Source organism: Artibeus jamaicensis, unplaced genomic scaffold (genome assembly GCF_021234435.1).
Source record: "Artibeus jamaicensis isolate MK-2021 breed Jamaican fruit bat unplaced genomic scaffold, CSHL_Jam_final contig_233, whole genome shotgun sequence".
In the NCBI taxonomy this organism is placed as follows: Eukaryota; Metazoa; Chordata; class Mammalia; order Chiroptera; family Phyllostomidae; genus Artibeus; species Artibeus jamaicensis.
The window spans coordinates 6,493,907-6,500,110 of NW_026521486.1; positions in this window are offsets into that span (position 1 = coordinate 6,493,907).

Here is a 6,204-nt window from a genome sequence, read left to right on the forward strand (position 1 = left end):
AGGAGCTAAGATATACCCAGGACACAGAAACATCCTCGAGTGGCCTCCAGGCAGTGGTGGGAAGGGACAATTTGCTACTTTCGGGAAGCTGCCCCAGGGAAAGCTCCCCTGTGGGCCGGCAGGAGTGGTAAGGAGAGGGTGAGAGCAGTGGGCGAGAAGGGCATGCTGGGAACAGAGAAAGTGCAGGTGCGATTTGGGGCCAAGATAAGCCACCACCCATTCCTCGGGAAGCCCAGCCTCACCCAGATCCCTTCTCTCCCAACCACTGCCTCCCCGCCCTCCTTCCTCAAAATGCCTCCTGCAGAGGAGGGCCAGGGTCCCTGCGTTTGGCAGAACTGAATGTCACCCCATTCCCATCCCCAACTTGCTGTGTGACCTTGGGCAAGTCCCCCGACACCTCTGAACCTCAGATGTCCCCTCTGAACACCCCTGGCTTGTACCGTGGGGCAGAGGTTTGGACACTGATGCTGTGTCAGATCTTCTCCCAAAGGGGAGTTCCCTCACGGCAGTGGGAGCTGAGGACTTGGGGTGTAGGGTGAGCTGGGGGGGGAGGACAAGGACAGGATTATCTGCAGGTGCTGCAGGTCACTGCACCTGCCACCTGCAGCCTCTAGGGTCCCCTGTCCAGGGTCAGCCCAGCAGGGTGGGTCACTGTTCACTACAGCGAGAGGGGGTTCCTTCACCCCAAGGCCCTTCCCAGACAGGGTGAGTGAGGCTCAGCTAGAATATTTGGGTGAGTGGGGCTGGGGCCCAGGTGGGCCCGTGTGTTTCCACTGCTGCCTGGCCTGGCAGGTGAGCATAGATGTCGAGTGACGCCAGCACCAAGCTGCCCAGGCTCAAATCCCAGCTCTGCCCTTACTCATCCTTGACCTTGCAAAACTGCTCCAGACCTTGGTTCCCCATTGGTTAAAGGAGGGTGATCACAGCTCCTCTTTTGCAGGCACTTTGTGAAGCTGAACTGAGTTAATACTCCTGAAGGGCTTGGAGCAAGCTGCAGACACCGAGCGCCGTGTACATATTTGCTGTTAGGGATGTGGATGAAAACTTGGTTGCGTTCACACTGTGGCTGGCTTCCCATGCCTTTGACGGCCTGTCACATTCCCCGCAAACACTTCCTCTGGGAAGCTGCTGTGGTCCTAGCCATACCCTCCCCCGCAGAGGGGCTGCTGCCGCCTGTCTGCCCCTCTCTCCCTCGGGCCCCACCCCCTCCAGAGTCCCCAGCCGAATCCTCAGAACAGGGCAGCAAGGACCCCTTGGGTTGGGGCTCAGGTCCCTGACCCAGTTTCCCACCTGGGGGGTTGCGCGTGGCTCCTCGCCCTGGGGTGGTGGGCAGGTGGTGGGGCCCACTGGCTCCAGCCCCGAGCCGCCTCCTCCAACGAGCTCACTTGTTTGATTTTCTGTGTGTAAAGCAGCGAGAAAAGCTGGGCAGCTCGGACCCAGGCCACGTGGGAAGGAGTCCCATACCAGGGAGATGGCCAAGGTGTGGGCTTCGACACCATAGCCCAGGATTCAAGTCCTGGCACTGCCACTTCCTTGCTGGGTGCTGCTGGACACACTCGTGTCCCTCTCTGAGCCACGGAGCCCCGTCCTCAGGTCTGAACACCAGGAGAGCGGCAGCCCTCCAGGAAGGGGGCAAGGACTCAGCTTCCTTTGGTCTGTTGCTGATAAAACGGGAAAACCTCCCTCATGGTGGTCAGTTCAGGCAAGGCACTCAGCGCCAGGTGAATGCTGTGTCAGAGGGTGTCACCTTATCGCAGTGCCCGAGGCCCAGCAGGTGAGCAGCAGAGGGTGCCGAGAAAATTAGCTTGGACTCGCCTATCACAAGATCTTGGCTGGGTTATCACTGAGCCTGGAGCGGCCCAGCTCCCCTCACCCTGGGGGGGGCTTCGCTCCACGTCCAGCCGGCTTCCAGGACAGGTAGATCTGAGCTGCCCCGTCCAAACATCCTCTTCCTCGTCTGGAGACTGAGGAGCTAAAAATGTGCCGCTTGGCCCAGGAAAACAAACACTGAGCTTCCCTTGCCTTTGTATACAGGACACAAGGCCAAGGCTGCAGAGGCAGTGAGGTGGCTCCCCTAGGCTGGATCAGTCTGTCTGTCTGCCTGCCTCCCTGCCACCCATAGCCGCCATGGCCAGAGCCTCGCCTGGGTTGGGGCTCTGTGCGAGGACACACGGTGCCCCAGGCGATGTGCCCTGGCCTTCCCAGCCTTGGTCTCCTCTCCGAGAGCCGTCTCTGGAGCTCACGGTGTGTGTGTGTGTGTGTGTGTGTGTGCACACACAGTATGTGTGTAGTTTGGAGTTAGGCGCACGATAACCCGGACACCCAGCACATGTGGGCTGCTCACCCCTGCTCTCAGCACCCAGGACGCAGTCACGCATTTGACTCCCTGGATCACCACTGAGGCCCGCACCACACAGTGAGCACACAGAGGCCAGGAAGCTGGAGGAACTGGCTCGAGGCCACGAGTGTGCAAACAGTGGAGCGGGGCCTTAATGCAGGCAGTCTTTGATGGGGAACCTGGCCCCTCACCTGCTCTGAGCCTCGGTTTCCCCATCTGTAAAATAAGCACATATAACATAATGCCTCCCTCGCTGGTGACTGTGAGGGTGAGACAGGGCAAAGCTGTGCAGATGGGGGGCTGGGACGGGGCAGCCAGGGGCTGGGGGGCACACTGCCGCTCCACGGCGCGGCGCAGAGCACAGGCACTTTGCTGTCGCAGACGCTGGGTCTCAGGCCCTTCTGGGCATGACCTTGGACTGCCCCCAGTTTGGGTCCCCATGTCCTTCTCCACCAAGCCAGGAAAGACACACTCTCCCAGCACAGGTGCTGCCAGGGGCCCCTAGCGGAATGGGGCGCCTGGTACACAGCATCCCCACCCTCTACCCTTGAGTCTGCCCCTGGGTTTGGAACCAGATCCTTCTGCAGCTTAGTCCCCACTACTGGTGGGAGGGTGGGGTAACTTCAATGGACGAGGGTGTGCACAGTTTGCTCTGAAGACCCCATCTGCAATGCCCCAGCACTTGGCTGAGGGCTATGGCTGCTTGGCTCCGACCTGTCAGGGGGTTGGTGGGTGACAGTTGTGGGGTTGGGGCCCCCACCCCACATAAACCCAGTCCCAGACCTACTGGAAAGCCTGATTCCTTGGTGGCCCCAATGCCAGAGATCAGCTGGGGCTCCCCCAGGCCTGTGAGGGCTGTGCCCTTTGCCTCTGAATTTAGAGGCTCAAGCCCCTCCTCACCTCTGTCCACCCCAAAGGCAGGGTCTGCCACCTCTGCACCAACAGGCCAAGACTCAGAAAGAGAAATGGGTAAGATTTTACTCATGTATTCATTCCTTCAGCAGACATTTGTAGGATACCAGCTCCTGTATGGTGGGAACTTGAACCAGGCCCTTGCTCACCTGGAGCTCAGTCTAGTGCTAAACCTGTTGATGGGCAATGACAATACCATGAGGCACATGCCACAGGAACCCAGAGCAAGCAATAAGCCAGGCTTGGGGGGGCTTCCTGGAGGAGGCGCAGGCTGAGCTGAGCATGACAGGAGGGCGAGAGGAGCTGTTCAGTAGAGATGTGCTGCTGGAAAGGCCCACGTTGACATGGTGCCTGCAAGGAGAGGGCACAGGAAAGGGCCATCTGGGCATGACATTCAGGCCACCTCTGTGGTCCCTGTCCTGCCACTTCTAACCAGGGCACAAAGACATCTGGGCTGTAGTGACCGATGTCTATCTCAGGAGCTGGGGAGGTCCCAGGTGCCAGGACTGGGTCTCCTTCCTCATTCCATATTCCCTGGTGTGTCACGCTGGGCCCGCACACAGTAGGTGCTCACTGATGCTCAGCCCAGCCAGTAGCCTTCCCCTCTTTGCATCCTTCCCGAGGCTGAGCTGTGTGCTCCCTCCTTCGTGCTCTTACAGCACTTTGTACACATGTGAGGGCTCACACTGGTACAGCCCTTTTCGGTCGGCAACACACTTTTAGTTATATTATTGTGTGTAGTGTTTATGCAAGCCCTGTGTAAAAAGTGTCATCACTGTCACCATCGTCACCTGCCAAGAGAAAGCACATCATGGTGGTTTTAGGCGTGTGGGCCCTGCAGCTGGACTGCTTGGGTTCAAGTCCCGGCTCTACTACTTACTGGCTGTGTGACCCTGAACAGGTTGCTTAACCTCTCTGTGCTTCGATTGCTCCATTTGCATGAGTAACATATCTCATAGGAGCACCAAGAGGCTGCACACAGAGTAAGAACATTACCTATCGCATGATCACCTCAATAATAATGGTAGCTATTATCATCCCATTTACAGATGAGAATATAGAAGGTCAAGGTCAAGATCACCTAGCTGCCCAGTGGGACAGTTTTAATCTCTAAGGCTTTAAACATCAAATCTCATGTTTTGGAGTTATCTTCCCACCTAGTCTCCCACCCCATCTCCCTTCACTCTGTCACTCTGCCTTCTAGTTTACCTCTTCATGCACCTGTCTGTCCTCTTAGCTGGGGGCTCCCCCCAGGCTGGTGCCTGCATTAGCATTCTGCCACCTCCCCAGTGCCCCTCGCTGTCCCTGGCCACTGGGAAGCGGGCGGCAGCCGTACTGAAGGAAGGACGCGCTCCTTTCGCCAGGCATTCTGCTCTGTGCTCCCACTTGGCTCATCCTGTCCGAGCCTCTAGATCACTCTTTGCCGGCCATCTGTAAACAGGCCCTCCCGAGAAGCCCTCCTCTGAGCAGCTGACCCTGCGCAGGTGCCGGAAGACGACTGACGAGGGTGTCGGTGTGCTCGTTTCAGGGACGGTGGGTGTACACGGGTGTGAGGAGCAGGCCGCCCCCTCCCCTCAGGGATGTTTGGGCACAAAGGGCAGATGAGAGGCACCGCAAGGGAACCAGATAAAGTGTCCTAAAGCCAGGAGCAGAGTGATGCAGTGAGCTGGGTGCTGGGCGCAGTGGGTGTGCGTGTGACTCTGTGACTGTGACCGTGTGACTGCTGAAGGCAGGGACATAGCAGCTCCCAGAGCTGGGGGCGGAAGGTGTTAACTGTGTGAGCGCTGGTGTGGGTGGGGGGCCCTGGGCCTCCAAACTGGGGGCTGAGGGAGGTAGTAAACATCAGGGTGACTAGGATGCTGCAGGATTGGGGGGGCTGTGTGACTTTGCAGTTCAACAAATTCAGATCCAGCTAACGCTGGCAGAGCCTGTGATGTGCCAGGCAGCCAGCTAGGAGAAGGAGACATGAACCCAGCATTCAGCTGAACGGTCCTGGCTATGGGGTTTGTGTGATCCCCTTGCGGCTGGCGTGGAACTGGGTGCTTTCTGCCCTTTCTGGCATTAAGTCCTCACAGTAACTCTATCTTACTTTGAGGCTAGATGGAGGAGCACAGAAAGGAAATGACTTGCCCAAGGTGACCCAGCTACTCAGTGCCAGAACAGGATCTGAACCGAGCTGCAGAGCCGGAGTCCTTCTCCATCACGCCTGTGCCAGGGTGCAAACGCCAGGTCCTGCGGGAGCCGGCTCGGACTCCTGGCCGTGGTCCTGGACACTCTCCCCAGCCATGTGAAACCAGGCTATGGTCACTGCGCTGAGAGACGCAGGGGTTTGTCGCCCCTAACTCTCTCTTTCCAGGGACCAAATTCCTGGGCAGAGGGGCTGCTGGGCTCTTGGAGACCACCGAGCTCCTCATCCTTGCCTCAGGCCCTCCTGAGCTCCCGCCCCCCTCCCTCCCGTGCTGACTCTCAGCCAGAAGAGGGAAGCTGTCTCCACCCACCTCTCGCACTCTCCCTTCTTTATAAAGGCCAGAACAGCTGAAAGGGTGGCAACTTCTCCTCCTGCCACGGGGAGCAGCCCGCCTGCCTCCCCTGGAGCCTGCAGCCAACCCCCTCGGCCTCCCTGAGGGCTGCCCGCGCCCACCTTTCATTCCCCATAGAGATATCTTGCACACACGCACACAGACACACAAGCGCAAAACGGGGGGGAAAGCCCACCCTCCAGCCTCGCTGCAAAGAGAAAGCCAGAACAGCCGCAGCTCGCAGCCGGTAGAAGACTCCCAGAGTGGGAAGCAGGAGGGCAGACTGACCGACGGACTTGCGCCACGTCCACCTGTCTGCTGCGTCCGGTCCGGAGAGCAGCGGGCACACAGCACGCGGAGCAGCCGTGCCCGCCGCCCGGGCCCGCACACCGCACGCAGAGCAGCGGTGCCCGCCACCGGGGCTCCGCGCCAGGG